Source organism: Crocuta crocuta, unplaced genomic scaffold, assembly GCF_008692635.1.
Source record: "Crocuta crocuta isolate KB4526 unplaced genomic scaffold, BGI_CrCroc_1.0 scaffold147, whole genome shotgun sequence".
NCBI classification, from domain to species: Eukaryota; Metazoa; Chordata; class Mammalia; order Carnivora; family Hyaenidae; genus Crocuta; species Crocuta crocuta.
The window spans coordinates 9,921,155-9,939,985 of record NW_027532594.1 but is presented as its reverse complement, the minus strand read 5'-3'; the positions used below and the strand labels follow the sequence as shown (position 1 = coordinate 9,939,985).

At 35.8% G+C, this 18,831-nt stretch overlaps 1 long non-coding RNA gene across 1 annotated transcript in view; it reads right to left on the bottom strand.

Annotated features, from left to right (window-relative positions):
* Positions 1-509: 509 nt before the first annotated feature.
* Positions 510-18,831, bottom strand: part of LOC144244641 (uncharacterized) — a 47,557-nt gene continuing 29,235 nt past the window's right edge. The window contains exons 3-4 of the long non-coding RNA XR_013339010.1: positions 4,139-4,239; positions 510-2,671 (exon numbers count right to left, since the gene is read on the bottom strand). This is a non-coding gene — a long non-coding RNA (uncharacterized LOC144244641). The remainder of the gene's footprint in view (positions 2,672-4,138; positions 4,240-18,831) is intronic.

The window sequence follows — 18,831 nt, the reverse complement described above, 5'->3', positions numbered from 1 at the left end:
AGATCGTGATATTTGCTGTCTATAAATGTATTAACTAGTTTTCGACTGTAATGTAAACACTAATGTAAATTGCACAGATCTAGTTAATGCTTTAAGAGAATTGCATATATATAAATTTAATTTCAATGTGAATTTTTATACTGCAAGATTTTCTTTAGCCTCCATATTTAACTATTATAAATATCAAGCTAATTCAATTACGTTTCTGAATAGGAGGCTGTAATGGTTAATTTTATGTGTCAACCTGCCCAGACCATGGGTGCCTACATTAAACATTTCTGGGTGTGTCAGTGAGAGTGTTTTCAAATGAGATTACCGTTTGTTTTAGTTTTTTTTTAAATGTTTTATTTATTTCTAGGAGAGAGAGAGAGAGACAGCGTGAGCAGGGGAGGGTCAGAGAGAGAGAGGGAGTCACAGACTGAAACAGGCTCCAGGCTCTGAGCTGGCAGTCAGCACAGAGCCCGATGCGGGGCTCGAACCCACGAACCGTGAGATCATGACCTAAGCGAAAGTCGGACGCTTAACCGACTAAGCCACCCAGGCACCCCATGAGATTACCATTTGAATTGGTAGACTCAGTAAACTGGATTGACCTCCCCAATGAAGTGGGCATCATCCAATTCACTGAGGTCTAAATAGAACAAAAATCAATAGAAGGGAGGATTCATTCTCTCCCTGCTTCCCTGCTTGAACTGGGACATAGTTTTTCTCCTGACCTTAGCCTAGAATTTACATCATTGACTCCTCTGCCTTTGGATTTGTACTGGATTATACCACTAGCTTTCCTGGGTCTCCAGCTTGCAAATTGCAGATTGTAGGATTTCTCAGCCTCCGTAATCATGAGCCAATTCTTCATAATCTCTAAATAGAAAGATAGATAAATATAAAATATAAAAAAGGATCTCTGGAGAATGCTAATACGGATGCTATAGTTTGTGTCTGACCAAGTCCAATAGAAAAGTCAGATAAAATAAAAAGAGCTTCTGTTTAAAGACATCAGAGAGCTGTAGAAGCAAAACCAAACCAAACCAAAACAAAACAAACAAAAAAACTACAGAGGGTAAAATTCTGGAAAAGTAGGAATCCTGGAGAAGTAGCTGACAGATCTCCAGCCATTTTTCTCCAGAACACTTGCGGGTTTGATGCAGCCAAAACCGACAACTTTAAGGTGTCAAATATACATGTAATTAGAATTTCCAAAATAAATGAGGAGGTAGATGTTTTAGAGGAAGGCAGAAAAATATTTGAACAAAAAATGGTTGATATATTTTCCAGTCTGATGAGAACTATAAACTTGTATATCTAAAAAAAATACAACTCCAAGCACACAAAATATAAAGAAAACTACAGGAACTCATGTCACAATCAAATTGCTAGAATGTAGTGATAAAATCTTAAAACCAGCCAGAGAAAAAGACACAGTACATAGGAAATAAAGGTAAGAATGGAAGCAGATTTCTTATTTGAAAAAGAATCTGTTTGAACACAGCAAAGCAACATTTTCGAATAAGTAAAGGAGAGGAGATGACCTAAAATCCCATGCCTACTGAAAATTGCTTTCGAAAGTAAAAGCAAAAATGAAGGGTTTTTTTTTTCAGATATATAAAGATGAAAGAATTTCATCATTTGTAGATCTGTATCATAAAAAATGATAAAAGAAGTCTTCCTAGAAGGTGGGAAATGATACCAAATGAAAATGTGGATTCATATGAAAGAAAAGAAGAGCAAAGAAAGTACTCATATCAGTAAATATACAAATCTTTTCTTACCATTTAAATATCTTTAAAATATAATTGATTGTGTAACCAAATAATAAGAATAATGTAGTGTGAGTTTTATAACAATTCAGAAGTAAAGTATATAGCAATAACACAAAAGCCAGGAAAGAAAAAATCGAGGTATAATATTCACAAGAACATCACAATATGTGAATATGTTGAGTTACGTGAATATATTTGAAGTGTTATAATATCATTTGAAGGTAGTCTGTGATAAGGAAGAAATGTAAATAATCTCAAAAACAACCACTAAATAGCAAAATAAATGGTTATGCTAATAATCCAAGAAGATAAAATAGAATTAGAAAAAATAGTCAGTCTAAAAGAAGGAAGCAAAACAGGGGAAAAAAGGAACAAAAAACAAATGATACAACAACACAACAAACAGAAAGCTGATAAATTTAGACTTAGTCATCTCAACAATTCCATAAAATATAAATGATTTAGACATACGTTTTTCAAGTCACAGGTTGTTAGAAGTAAGATATCAAAAAGTAAAATCCAACTACATGCTCCCCAAAAGAAACACATATTCAACTTAGAGATACAAATAGGTCAAAAGTAAAAGGATGACACAACATATATTTTAATAACAGTAATCAAAATAAAACTGAAGTGGCATATTAGTATCAGGCAAAGTAGATTTTAGAACAAAGAATATGAACAAGGATGGAGTCGTTTATTAATGATAAGAGTGAACTCATTAAGGGGGCGCCTGGGTGGCTTAGTCGGTTAAGCGTCCAACTTGCGCTAGGTCATGATCTCGCGGTTCGTGGGTTCGAGCCCCGAGTCGGGCTCTGTGCTGACTGCCAGCTCAGAGCCTGGAGCCTATTTCAGAGTCTGTATCTCCCTCTCTCTCTGACCCTCCCCTGCTCACGCTGTCTCTCTCTCTCCTAGAAAAAAAAAAAAAGAGTGAATTCATTAGGATTATATAAAAATACTGACATGCTTACATCCATTAACAGAATTTAACATACACAAAACAAAACTGACAGAACTGCAAGAAAAATTAGCTAAATCCACAATTGTAGTCAAATATTTCAATATTCTCCAATCAGTAATTGATAGAAAACTAACAGAAAATGAGTAATGATACAGAAGACTTTAATAACATATTGTTGAGAGAAATTAAATAAGATAGAGATATGTACCATTTTCTTGGGTTGAAAGAATATTGTTAAGAATTAATCTATAGGCTTAAATAGATCTATAGATCCAAATGTATTTCAGGAAAAATCCAAAAAGACACTTTGGTAGAAAATGGCATGCTACTTCTAAAGTATACAGAAATGCAAAGGACCTAAAATAGCCAAAACAACTTTTAAAAAGAACAAAGTTGGGAAACTAATGCTACCTGATTTGAGGACTTATTACAAAACTACAATAATTGAGAATTTGATATTGGCATCAGGATAGACAAATAGACTTCTGAGACATCATAGAGTGTCCAAAAACAGAGTGTCTGCTCATATATGGACAGCTAATTTTGGCAAAGATACAAACTTAGTTCATTGGGAAATGATGAAATAATTGGATATTCATCTCCAAAAGAGTAAATTTTATTTATATCTCACATCACATATCAAAATTAACTCAAAATAGATGGATCACAGCTTTAAATATAAAGTTTAAAACTATAAAACTTATAAAGGAAAACATAACTGAAAATTTTTGTGATCTTTATGTTAGGCAAAGGGTAATTAGAAATGACCTTAAAAAGATAATCCATATAGGGAAAAAATGACAAGATGAACTTTACCAAAGTTAAAATTTTCTGCTCTTCGAAAGACACTGTTAAAAGAATGAGAAGACAAACCAGAGTAAGAAATATTTACAGATCATACATCTGATAAAAAAAATCAAAATATATTTAGAACTCTCAAAGGTCAATCATAAAAAAAAAACTGCTTGTGAACATATGCAAAACATTTAACCAGATATTTTCCAAGAAGATTTTCAATGACTACACTGGAGAGGAACTGGGACTCTGACACCCTGGAAGTGATAATATAAAAAAAAGAGAAGAGAGGGAAACAAACCATTAGACTCTTAACTATAGAGAACAAACTGAGGGTTGATGGAGGGAGGTGGGTAGGAGATGGGCTAGATGGATGATGGGCATGAAAGAGGGCACTAGTTGGGATGAGCACTGGGTGTTGTATGTAAGTGATGGATCACTCAATTCTACTTCTGAAACCAATATTGCACTCTATGGTAACTAAAATTTAAATTAAAAGAATACAACCACTTTGGAAGGCAGATTGGCAGTCTCTTTAACTAGTAAACTCATACCTATGGTATAATCTAGCCATACCACACTAGAGTATACACTCAAGGAAAAAGAAAGCCTTCGTACTTACAAAGACTTGTACATGAATGTTCAGAGCAACCGTAGCCAATCGCTGGAAATAATCCAAATGTCCATCAGCAGGTGAAGGGATAAGTTGTGCCATATCCACTACTGGAGATTCAAAAAGAATACACTATTGATATGTGAATACATTAAAATGGATGAATCGCAAAATGTTTATCTTAAGTGAAAAAAGGAAGGCAAAATGATATAATCTGTATTACTTATATAAATTTCTAATATATATAAATTAATTTATAATGACACAAAGCAGATCAGTTTTTCAGGTTAAGTGGTAGAAAAAAGCAGGGAGCATTAGGAGGAAAGGATTATAAGCAGTTCAAGAAAACTTTTAGTTGTGATGGATATGTTCATTATCTTGATTGTGGTGATGGTTGAGTGGATTTACACAATTGCCAAACTCATTCAATCATTCACTTTGAGCATGTGCTATTTATTATATACCATTATTTCTCAATAAAGCTGTTCTAAAATCAAATACTAGAAATAAATCTAATTAAATATCTATAGAAACCCTTCAATGAGAGATAGAAAATATAACAGAGAAATTAAAGAATACTAAAATAGGTGAAGAGTTACACCATTTTCACAGAAATAAAAGTCAATATTGCAATGTCAATTCCCCCCAAGTTGATAGATTTAAGTCAATCTAGGTTAAAATTTTATTAGGGTTTGTATATGTATGTGTGTGTGTGTATGAAAATTAAGTTGATTTTAAAATACATATGTCCTCTTTATACATAAATCCTTTGTCAGATTTATTTCAAAGTAATTTGTGTTCACGGAAACTATTATAAATGGTAGTTTTTAACTTTAATTTTGGGCTATTCACTTCTAATATATATAGAAAAACGGATTTTTGTTTATTGATCTTGTATCCTGCAACCTTACTAAGTTCATTTATTAGTTCTAGGGTTTTTCTAGATTAGTTCATTTATTAGTTCTAGGTTTAGTTCTAGTTCTAGGTGGATTATTTAGGATTTTCTGCACATAAGATTGAATTAAAACCATAAGGTGACACTACCATACCCCTACAAGAATGATTACCATGAAAATAGCAGAAAATAGCAGGAGTTAGCAAGGATGAAGGGTAACTACAGCTCCTATACAGTGCTTGGGGGCAGGGGTAATAAATTAATACAACCACTTTGGAAACTGAAACAAAACCTATGCATACCTATTACTCAACAATTCCACTCCTTGGTATATACCCAAAAGAAATAAGTATATAGATTTGCCAGTAGATATGAACATGAGTCTGCATAGGAGCACTATACACTGTTTCCAAACTGGAAACAACACAAATGTCCATCTACAATAAACAGGATAAATATATTTTGATGTTTTAATGCAATAAAATACTGTATAGCAATGAACAAATGCTAACTATACACATCTGTTGGGGGAGGTCATTGATTGCTGATTGACGGTAAGATAAACCCAGGAAAGGGGCAGTTCCTCTCCCCACTCCTTCCTGGAATGTGAACTTGCCTCCCCTACTCCCAGAAGCTGCCCCATGGATATAGCCTTGACATAGTGATGTGTTGTTGAGACCATGTGGACGGTATACATGACTCAACCCAGTTAAGACCAGTGGGTCAACTTTGAAGATTTGGCTGGTGAATGCAGAAACCAGTCATCTTGCAGACACCTAAGGTATATGTAAGTTCCTTTGCTGTAATAAACCTGCCACCTTCCAGTGGAGGATGGTCTGCCTCTTTCTTCAGTCACTCCTTGCCCTGTGTGTTCTGGGGGGCCAGTTTCAGATTACAAGGAGGAAAGCCCTTGAGGTTGCAAACTAATGACATCAGCATAAATGGATTTTGAAATATTGAACAAAAGAGTACTGTATGTGATTCTATTTACATAAAGTATTAGATAGCAACAGTTACCATTTTAGAAGTTAGGAGAGCAGCTCCTCTTGGCAGGTCTGGTGATTGGAAGGAACTGACTACATAGGTATTGCTCAGTTTGTTAAAACTCACTGGGCCTCCCACCTGAGATTTGTCCACTCAGACGCTTCATGCATTCCAAGACATCGTTTGTATCTGATGTCAGCAGTTGTACACGCCACAGACCTCCGTGACATTGATATGCAGTCACCTATCATTTCAAGGTCATGGGGCAGGAGATGTAGGAGAAATATCCATTTCCTTGGAGCCTAAGTTATATTAGTCACAAGAGCAGATGTTTAAGGTTACAGGTCACAAGTGCCAGGTGCCGTCCGACAGATGGCCAGTGCGCTTCACATTCAGTGAACTTCTGTGTTTGTGTCATACAGGGCTCTCTGAAAAATAGGGCCCAGATCTGGGACTGCACTTGCCCTGGTCAAAGGCGGTTCTGATCCAGTTAGAATTTAACTGGTACTTGTGTCTGGGGACTAAGGTGTTTGCTTGCTACAACTAGTTTTACCCATCACTTCTAAATATTTTTCCCATTCNATGACCTGAGCCGAAGTTGGCCACCCAACTGACTGAGCCACCCAGGCGCCCCTATTTTTCCTATGTACCCTATTTACCCTATTCTTGAGGGTACTTTCTCATAAACTCCTGTCTTTTTGCTGTGTTACCATCAGGTTATATCTAAGAATGTTTAAACTCCAATAAAAAGATAAAAAAAGAACAATTTGATCCTCGAATAAATGTGGACCTGGCTTAAATCCACTGATTTATTGTATTCATTTGATTAACCACACACCATTTTTGTGCTTCCTGCCATGTGTAGAAAGCTATGTAGTTCTAAGCTGAGGTCTTGCAGCAGGCTACGTTGATTCTTCAGTGTCAAATTCAGTATCAATTCTATACATGACCAATTCACTGCTAACTAGATGAGTTTGCAATTTGGAATTTCTTATATCATGGGAATAAACTCCCAAAGGCTTGAGGGTGGAGAAATGACAGAAAGACAGGACCTAGATTCAGAGAGGTATGTCATTAGTTTACGGCTTTTCAGACAGGTATTCACCCAATCATTGCAAGAAAGCATTGGGAGGCTTCTCTTTTGTATTCCGTCAGCCAGCTGATACCATCTTGTTTCAGCTCCCTCAACAAGAGAAGAGACAAGCCTTTTAAAAGAAACTCCAGGGGTACCTGGGTGGCTCAGTCGCTTGAGCATCCAACTTTGGCTCAGGTCATGATCTCATGGTTTGTGGGTTCAAGCCCTGCGTCAGGCTCTGTGCTGACAGCTAGCTCAGAGCCTGGAGCCTGCTTCAGATTCTGTGTCTCCCTCTCTCTCTGACCCTCTCCTGCTCATTCTGTCTCTCTCTCAGAAATAAATAAAACATAAAAAAAAATTTTAAATAAATAAATAAAAGAAACTCCAGCATGCTCTGAGGAGTCTCCTGGGTAGCCCAGAGAGGCCTGGAAGGAAGAAATCTGCCATCACGGAAAACAAATGATTTGGGCTGGGGTGAATGGAGAAAAGGAGAGAAAGCAAAAAGGGAAAATGAGAAATATTTCATTTAGCTCTATGTTACAGCAAGACATTCTATGGGCAACCATGCATTATTTCCAAGTAAACAAGAAGAAGAACAACTTTGTGAACTGTATAATCATTCATAGTATATATTAAACACCTTGCAAAAATCAATGAAAAGAAAATGAGGAATTGAAAAAAAGTACAGAAAAAAGCATGTCTGCCAAATCTATTTTTTTTTTCTTCTAACAGAGTTGTAGAACTGGAGAATCAATAGTTATAATTAGCCTGATTGTCCAAAGGGGACATAGGATAGATGCAAAGCATATTATCTTTGTTAAATTTTTTTCCTGGGCAGCTTGGCAAATGCCTCCAAAATGGAGAAGACAGAGGAAAGGATTTAGCTTATCTGGAGTGTACAGGAGGCTTCTTGTGAGCAATGCTTGTGTTGTCCTCTAGGGGGCAAGGGGAGTATGCGCTGATACATCAAATTCCTTAAGGATATCATGCCTGGCCCCTATTTCACACCTGTATTACTTACTTAGATGAAGGTCAATGGTCAGACTCTTGGGTATTCACAGGAGAGTTTCCCTATCAAGTCTGTCACTTCTGTCATTAGAAAATGTATCTGCTCCCCTCCTCATTCCCCTTACACTCCTAACCATCACACACCTGATCAAACTTTCACTGAAGTTTATTTTAACAAAACTCAACTGAAATGGCGCAAAAAGAAAAAAAAAATCTCTGAAGATATGGAAGGAAAGGAAAGTATCAAAGCTAATTATCAAAATTATCAAAAAGTTGAATCTATTCCTTCTCCATCTTTTCTACTACTGCTTATAGATCTGGCCTTTCATTATTTCCTGTTTGAATTGCTGTATAAGCTTCATATTCGTAAGACATCCTTTTTATATTCTTCCGAACTTGCTTTCAGAGATGGGTCATAAACATAAATTTGACTGTTACTTTACTGCCTGAAACCATTCATCACTCCCAAACTTCTTGTCCAAGCACAGAGCTCCTTCATAATATATCCAGTATTTTCCTCCAAACTTACCTCCCACCACCATAGAATACCCTTGATTTCAGAGCTACGAAAACTTTATTTTGCTCCAATATTAGGTTTCTGGTTTCTGTGTGATATTCTACAAAGGCAATGATAGACTGCAGATGAGTGAAAGTGTTTACTGCAAGAATCACCTTGCCACAAAATGAATTTTTTTAATTGATAAGATATAATGCAACCTGAATTTTTATTTGGATATTAGGCAAATCATTTTCCAATAATTAATTTTTAAGTTATCTACTTTTGAATAGAGATTTGTAGGACATAGTAAAGTGGTTAAACTTCAGAATGTCATTTTTCTTCCCAGGTTTTTTTGTTACTTTATACATGCTATGCAGAAAGCATATCTTGAATAATATGGTCATTTTGGGGATAAGATTTCTTTCATGTTTATTTTCCACTCTCATCCCAGTTTAAATAAAATCTATTTATTAAATTCTATGTGACTGAAACTTTAATATAAACTAATTCTGTACTTAGAAGTATCTACTACAAAAGCATTTTGTGGACCTTCTTTTTTTAGAGGTCCATATAGTCATCTGAACATCCAGGAGAAAAAAGTTACTCAGAAGGACCCTTTGAAATACCATAGGGGATTTCTTGCATAGGATCTGCCTATGACATTTTGCCCTTCTAAGTATTAAATCAGTCTCAAATATGAAAGTAAATAAGCAGCCCCAAAAGTAAATTTCTTAAAGGTCAATTACAGAAAAATAATTTTTTATTTCACATCTAGAATTTTTATATATTTGAAACTGGCTTCAGTATAAGACAATTTCACCCACATCTGGTTACAATCTGCATTTTCCTTATCCCAAATAATGATATTTGACAGAAAAAAATCTGACACAATATGAAATTTTAGATGAGTTTACATATACATATAACTCAGCTAAAGTCCACAAATCAGCTAAAACGTATCAACAATTAGAAGTTTAGTAGATCATAGATTTGCTGATTCTTTTGTTCTTAGTCCAATGGAATATTTATTCAACAGATGACTACTGGAATTGTTAGAAGGCAGTAATGCATCGAAACCATGTTTGCTTAGCCTAGCAAAATAATAAATTGTGCTGTGTTTATCCTTTTGTTTCAAAGGCCAACTGTTGGCTTTATTTAATACCCTCTTAACATGCTAATAGCTCCTAATGGTCACATCAGCCATCAGTTAAACAAACCATTAGGTTGAGAAAAGAAATTTCAATAAAGGCAATTCACTAATTTGTTGATTGTTAATGGACATTAGCCCATTCAGGACCTGAGCCTAGACATATAGTTTAACTCAGAATCTATTATAGCAGTTTCTCTATACATAGCAAAGGGGCTAATTCAGCATTCTGAGTTCTTCTATTTCCACAAGACACGCTACCTAGATTTTTATATTCAAATTAGATGTTTTTAATCTGTAACATATATGTAAAAAAAGAACCTGCCAAAAATAAATTGACTCTCAAATTATATAATTTTCACACGGTTTATGATTAAGGATAAATTTACAAGGGTCTTCTTAACCTCGTTTTCAGTTATTAAAGCACTGTTACTGTTATTTTAGTTTTAAAGCTAGGCATTCCTGTTTTAGATTCAAAACACCCTTTATACAATCAAAACACCACATTATTATGCTGCAAAAATGAAAGTCAAAGACATTTTTATAAATAGATTTTGCTGGTCCATTCATGCTTGCCTTCACCGACAAGAGTCTAAATTGCTGAAAACATTTTTTGTGTTGTACTTTTCAACTAATGTGTTTATTTAATTTTTAAATACAAACGGGATTGATGACTATTTTCAGAACATGTACTCAAAACGTGATATTTGAGGACATAAAGAAAAATTAACACATGGTTCTTCAATTTTAAAAGGTAAGATACTAATATGTTTGTTTTCATAGTTGAATTATTTTTCTTGTGATAACTCCAGGACTTGTATAAAGCTACCCAGAGCTCCTCTACTTCAGTGTAAACTCAATTATATACATTGACAGACACCAAAGCACACACAGGACTGTGGAAAATCATTTAATTGTAAGCATATTTTACACATATGCCATTCATATTGTCCAGTAATAGGGTAAGGAGAGCACAATTAGATTTGGCTTGTAGTATGAAAGCCAAGTAATGAATCTACCCAAGAATTCACTTTCTTTTTCCTCTGTCTTGAATGAGTGATTGCTAAGGTGAGCCCGAAGACTATGGAATTTTGAGGGTATTATCATCATGATCTATCATCTATTATGTTAAACAATTTATGGTGAAGAGATTACAGGTGATTAAAATAACCAAAGATTTAGGGATCGTGTCTCTCAGCTTTGAAATTTGAAGAACTATCTTAAGGACATGCAGTATTCTCACAAACAAAATGATTCTCCTTGATGCCATTTAATCATTTAATTACCTCAAAGTGTACTCAATGTGTAGGAACTAAATGTCCTGGTCATGCAATCACCTAATTACTGTGACTGGACCATATAATAGCTCATGTGTGCACATTTTAAAACTATAATACTCTAATGGAAAATACTGTAATGCATTTTATATAAAGCTCCAAATTTAAACTAAATGAAGTATCCATAATTTAATCTTCTTCTTTTTTATCTTTGAAAAGAAAAATTACTAAAAGTAGAGACTTCTGAGGAGCAGCTCATATGTTTAGATATTAATCTTCCAAAACTTTTCCTGAAAAGTTCTTAGGAGGTTAATTACTTGTCTATTTTAATCTATTTGCTCTCTGTAACTCTATTGTACCTCACTGTTATTTCATGTGCCATGTTGTACTTTTAACATATTTTGAAACTTTATATATGTTTTTAACAAAAACATATAAGAGTTCAACACACAATTAATTTAAAAATATCAATATTTCTCAATTTTGAAATGCCATAACCATTATTTCGATGACCTAATTAGTATTCGGTAAAATAATAAAGTAATCATTTTATTTGTCAAGAATTCAATTCATAAACTGATTAAAATGTAGGCCTTGTAGGGTTGCTGTGAGTATTAAATACATAATACAGTGAAGTATTAAGACTCCCGAAACTTTTATATCTAGATAGCTAGATATAAAAGTAGAATCTAAGAGGTGGTGGAGATCCAGAGTGGGAGAGGTTGATTATGCCCTGTTTGTGGAGAGGAATGAACAATTTTCAATAATTAATAAAACCGAGCTGTCCCCTTTATTTACTTTTATCTAATACTGTCTCTCATTCTACCTTAGAATCATTCTCATGTTTAACTTGTTATTCTGCTCACAAGGAAACCAGCTGGCAACACAGGGTTCATTTTTCATTCCAACATTGATACTGAGATGATAAGTTGGCAACTGTAATTGTTTCTCCCGTATAGCTCATTACAAAGTTTCCATGTTGATCTATCAAGTCATGGAGTAATTCAACTGATTGATTCGAAACTATTATCAGATTCAATGGCCTTCAATTGCCTCCCTTTCACAAAGCAAATATTTTTAGCTAAGAGATATTTTACTTTACCAGTATATGAGTTTAATGTGATTAATTAAGATGCTGAGTTCTGTTGTACTATGAAATTCACATCAACCATCACTGTAAATGGTAAATACAGCCACTGAGGAGGAGGATGGAGGCAGGGGGAGAGGGGAAGCAATGACTTGAAAAATCTTCCCGTCCAACAGTTGTTACACACCTGGCCCTAACACCCTATTAGTTAATTTTATATTTTCTACACTTCTAATCATGACACATTTGTCCCAGGTCTGAAATACATCTGTAATCCAATCCTTCCCTTAAATTTCAAAAATATGTATCCTTTCTCAATATTGTCCCATTGTTCCCAATTACTCACTTTGGAGTTCACTTCTGTGACAGCCTCCCAGCCAGGATGAATCTGCCTGTTGCCAGCATATCTTTGCACATTTGCCCCAGTGGCACAAATGTGCCCTCTTTCTACACACGGCTCTGCGTGTGTTTCTGTCTTCTTCAGAGGGGTTTACTTTAAGACCGTTACCATTATTTGATGACTCTAAATTTTCTTTCATTTCATTTCATTCATTTATTCACTCAAGAAATACAATTGAGCACCTTATTATGTGGCAGCATTGTTCAAGATTGCAGGAAATAAGCAATGACTTTAAAGACTGGTGATGGCAGAGAAAGCAGAGATCAATTATAGTTTTGAAGAACTGGATGAACCCTTCTGAATTCTCTTCCTTTTCATGCATTAAGTTCCTTCACTGATGATTTGATTACTTATCTTATAAGGAGTTTTCAGGAATGTTTCACCCAGAACCTTTCCTAATTTGGTTAAAGAATCCTGGTAAACTTGTTAAAATCTTGAAAGGTGATTCTCCTAGAAATTGTGTAATGATTGATGGAAAGAAAATGGCATTATAATATTAGTTCTTCCTTTTGCATGTGTAAGACATAGCTAGAAATTACTAAAGTATACTCAGTCTTTTTACTCTTAGAATTGATTACAAAGCTGGTTTTTCCTATAACTATAAAGTGAAACAATATTTCACATTGTACAATATAACCATATCTAGACATTACACTTTAAAAGAGCTTAATCCAATAAGGTAGAATGTGAATCATTTTATTCAGCTTTCGGAGTACAGGAGAGATCTCAAAATGGAAACTGAGAAACATGCAAATATCCCTCTGGTCAGGTGATTCTTAAATTTTTAATTATATTCTTTATTGGTAATTTTGTGTAACATTTCAAATCTGTCTTTACTTACAAATTAGAAGAGCTGGTCTAACAATAAAAGCAGATTTCCAGTATGGAATTATCCAGTGGCACCCGAGTGATGGCCATCTCTTCCATCAGGGAGAGTACGCACTTTCCACATGACCACATCCTCACCACTACTTATTGCCATGCACTCAGCTTGTTTCATTCATGTTTATCATTTGTCTAATCCTATAAGCATTTGAGTTGTGGACCATGACCCACATTAGCCAGGGTGATGAAAGAAGAAGCCGCTGAGTATTGGAATTCCAAGTAATTAATTGAGGTAAGAAATAGGAAGCTCTCTCAAGTAGGATCCAGTCTGAAAATTATTCTAATCCTACCCAAATCCAAAAAATGTTTCCCATATTTCCCAGAGTATTTGAGTAGAGACAACATTTTATAGTATACATTTTTGTAAAGGAAGTATTCATTGCCAAAGTGAGAAAGCTATATTAAAAAAAAAAAAAAAGCACACCATAAAGTCACTGGACTTTACTAGATGGTCTCTGAGCAATAGTAAGATTCATTCTTTCTCAGAACAAATTCTCTGGGGATCTGCTGTTGTCATCTCAGGTACAAGCGAATAGGCTAATGTGGTTTGGTATGGTTTAACATGCAACTAGCAAGGGATAATATGTAACCCGCAAAGAATGCTCCAAGACAGCTTACATCAGCTTTATTAGGGTGTAGAACATGGTCCAAGAACAATACCCTTCATGTAGTAGACCTTCAATAAATATTTTTTTAGTAGAAAGGTTAACTAATTAAAAATGACCCCAAAATTGTGAATATTTGTTAGCAGTTCCTCTCATGGGTTACAATCATCTCCAAGTCCCTACTAATTTTCATTTACCATGGCAATCACATTGAAGTCTTAGCTGAACATTATTTTTATTTTGTTACATAAGAGTTGATACTTTACCTATCTATTAACTTCTCTATAGTTTGATATTAACAGTTTAGCTCTTCTCAGTTAATCCTCCTGAATTGTCTTCAGAAGGTCTTGAACAACAAAAAGCCATTTAAATGCACAGACAAGAAAACTCACCTTTAATGTTTACAGATATTACTCCAGAGTACTGGTACTAAGCAGCATACCTTATTATGTGGTACCTGACTGTACAGATTTCCATTTGGCTATAAAATGCACTTCAAGTACATGATAGCCATCCTTGCTGTGATATTAGCTATGAGTGGAAGAGGCAAATAAAATTAAATAGACTTTTTTAATAGATTTTAAAATGCCAGAGTTATAAGGACCTGATGTGAGCCCTGGTCTTTCCCAGCACTTCTCAGCTAGAGGTGCTAGAGCCTCCCACCGTGGGTCTAGAAACCATTTGGTTTCTTGACTGACATGAGAAGTACAGGTGAATATTGAATATTTATTCTCAGGAGATGAAATCTCGCACGTACCCCTGCCTCCAAGGTGCTGTGTCACTTTACTTACGTTACCCAGCTCTTCTCTTTCCTGCTATGTTGGAAGCCCTCTCTCAAGTGGGCTTACGGGCCACTCAGGTGAATCCTACAACTTCGTCTTTTATACCCAACTCATTGTCATTTGGGGTTTGCATTGACTGTTCAAACTACATTATGGCCTTCAGCAGAGTTCGAAACTAAGACCCTTACTGCTGTGACCCAGCTGTGGGTACTGCATTCCTTTTGTTACTAGTGTCTCCTTGAATAATCCCAAGTTTGCACAGTCCCTTTGGACAGTGCACTGTCTGCTACTGCTGGAGGCGGGAATAGATATTAGGTCATTTCCCTCCACTCCATTCCATCCTGCCCTCAGCCTAGCTGATTTATGACACCTCACAACATTATTCAAGGACTTGTAGTCAAGAAGGATCTGTGCGGTCACACTTTGAAGCATTCTTGATGTTCCAAACACAGAGCATTGAGACGCAAATAAAAAGAGGAGAAAAAAATCAGACATCATCAGGAACCAAACAAAAACAAAATGAGGCAAAACAAAAATACACACGGGAAGTGGTGAGAGGGGCTGGGGCCATTGCCTGCTGTGTTTTTGAGTTATAAACAGAATAGGTATGGTGTTTGGCTTCTTTAGGAAAGCAGAAACCAAGTTGATCCCTACAAATCAGATCTAGTTTCTTGAAACCAGGAGCTGGAGTAGAATTCCCAGCACTGGAAAGGAGGCTGAAGGCATAGCTGAGACTGTGGTGAATACAAAACTGGAATCAGAATGGGCAGGAAGATGCAGACAAAGTCAGAACACAAAGTGACTCAAGCCCCTGCTGGTTGAGTTACTCGTTTGAAGAGAGATATATCATCACTAAGCTGCCATTGCTATCAAATGCTACATGAGATCTGGTTCTAGATTAGAGGCTCACATTTTCCTTCTGTCTAGAGTCCCCCTTCTACCACCACCATCTACCTGAGCTCCTTCCCATCCGGGGATCTAGTCAAATGCTATTTCTCCCAACAAACACTCTTAGAACATTATTACCAATCACAAGTAGGATATCTTCCCATCAGTTTTCATACGCATTTTGTGAAAGTCAAGTTTAAGTATATGCCATACTGGTAACTATGACTTGAGTATATGAAGACCTCAGGTCAAATCTCAATCCAGTCACTCACAACTGGATAATACGGAGCATTACACTAAACTATCTGAACCTCAGTCTGCTTACACGTAAAAACAAGGTTGCTGTGAAGATTGGCAGTGATGTGAGAAAGGCCATTAGCATAGTGCCTGGCACAGAGTAAGCCATCAATGATATGAACTACTCCTTTGGTGTATATCTCTCATACTATAAGATAAGATTCTGTGTCAAGTGACTTGTGTGATAGAATCAGGCTTACTTAGCTTTGCATTCTGTCTCTATCCTTTAGTGCCTATGTGACCATAGGTGAGTGCTACAGGTCTACTGGGAACTAATACTGAAAAGAAACCTCCCCCCCGGNTGGGGATGAGCACTGAGTGTTATGTGGAAACTAATTTGACAATAAACTATTAAAAAAAAAAAAGAAAGAAAAGAAACCCCCCCCAAGAGAATAAAACATTCTGTTAGTAAAATCAGGATTTGTAAATCCATTCAGTCTGTATCATTAATTAGTCAGTAATACATCTACTTTTAAAAAATGATAACACTTCCCACCCATTACAAATGGTATTATATATGTTTATCTATCTATCTATCTATATATAGATAAGTTACATGTAATATAATATATAATATACAGATATACAAAAAATATATAATATATAAATGTGTATATACATACACACATTTATATAAATAATAAGTGTTGGTGAGGATGTGAAGAGATTGGAATCCTTGTGCCCTGCCTGTAGGAATATAAAATGGTAAACCATTCTGGAAAACAATATGGTGTTTCCTCAAAAAATAGAGAAAAAGAACTACCATAGAACTACCATATGATCCAACAATCCCACTGTGGGCATATATCCAAAAGAACTTGAAAGCAAGGGCTCAAACAGATATTTGTATACCTGTGTGCATAGCAGCCTTGTTCATAATAGCCAAAAGAGGGAAGCGACCAAAATACCCATCAACAAATGAACAGATAAACAAAACGTGGTTTATACATACAACAGAATATTATTCTACCTTAAAAAGGAGGAAAAGGTTATTGTCATAACCTGGACAATATTATGCTAAATAAACCAGTCACAACAGGACAATATGGTACATAGAAGAGTCAAATTGATAGAGAAAGTAGAATGGTGACTGCCAAAGGGGTTCAGGGGAGGAGAGTGGGTTTGGAGTTTTAGTTTGGGGAGATGAAAACCATCCTGGAGACAGATGGTGGTGATGGCTGCACAACACTGTGAATGTAGTCAGTGCCCCTGATGTGTTCATTTAAAAGAGTCAAAATGCGGGAAGCACCTGGGTGGCTCAGTCAGTTGGGTGTCTGACTTCAGCTCAGGTCTGATCTCATTTTTTGTGGGTTCGAGCCCCCATGTCAGGCTCTGTGCTGAGAGTTCATAGCCTAGAGTCCACTTCAGATTCTGTGTCTCCCTCTCTCTCTGACCCTCTTGCATTTGCACTTTGTGTGTGTCTCTCTCAAAAATGAATAAACATTAAAAAAAATTTTTTTTAATTTTTTAAAAATAGTCAAAATGGTAACTTTTATGTTTTGCATGTTCTATCACAATAAAAAAGATGATAAAACATAGTAAACTAAGAGATGTTCAACAAAATCACACAAGTCCTACATTCTTTCTCCTCCCAGCCTGCTTACTTGTTATTGTTGCTTAACTTTTAGGTCAATGAGCTTGTATTTCTTTCTTATTCAAATCGGACACTGCATGTTAGATTGAGTTAAGACTATTATAATCAAAGACACGCCAAGTGTATTGTCTATGTTTCCTGACTTTCTGGATTAATTTCTGATCCCAACACCCAGAACTGCCTGGTGATGTGTGAATTGTAGGGGAGAATGAAAAAGTAAGTTCACATTAACATCTGATGTCTGTAGTGAAAATCATCCTTGGGCTAAAGAAGCACTATTCTGGTACTTTCCTACAAATAAGCCATACACACACACACACACACACACACACGTTTAGCTGCGAATGATAGTGTAAGCAGTTTCCTATTAAGTATAAAGCTTAAAAACACAATAACTGTTCCAAAGGCAACAAACCTATATGGAGTAATAAAATAAAAAAGTGCTTTTTAAAATTCTCTCTTCAGTGAGTTACTAGATGCAGTAATCAACCTGGGTGGTGCCAGTGGGAAACAAAATGCTATTTTTGGCTTCTCTGTTGGGGAAATATTCTCTGGTGTTTGTGCTGTATATATTTATCTCATCTGAGAGCTTGTCCCTCACACCTTTTTTGTCTTTTTTGAAGTAAGTCTAATAATCTTTTCCCCTGAGGTAGAGAGACAGGAGATTTGTGTTTTCCCCAAGGACCACTCAATAATCAAGTTGTTAAAACAGATGGGACATTTCATTGCTCTGTCCTACCCTCTTTGCTAAGTCTACTACCTCCTAGACTCATTTTGCTGAATTTCTGATTATCTTCTTTTTTCCCAGCTTTCCCTCCAATAATTTGTTTGACCCATAAATTTTCTTTCAACATTCCTCCATGACTTCTCAGTTTGGGGGACCCACGTTAGGCTGCGTGAAGCCAAACACATTTTGCCCATCAAACACAACAAGGAGGTAGGTGTCTTGCCTCATTCTAGTCATTATAACTGATACAGGAGCTGAAAATTTTTTGGAGTGATGGATGACTTCGATAACAGAGAATTTATAATAAATTATGTTCATTGATCTTTATCCATCAGTGAAGAAAGAACTGGTCAGCTTATTATTTTTTAAATTACCAGATACTCTTTAATACTTAAATATTACTGGAATACCTCTTGAAGGGGAACCTGGGTGGCTCAGTCTGTTAAGGGTCAGACTCTTGATTTCGGTTCAGGTCATGATGCAAGCCCTGCATCAGGCTCGACATCCTACTTGGGTTTCTCTCTCTCCCTCTCTCTCTCTTCTCTCTCTTTG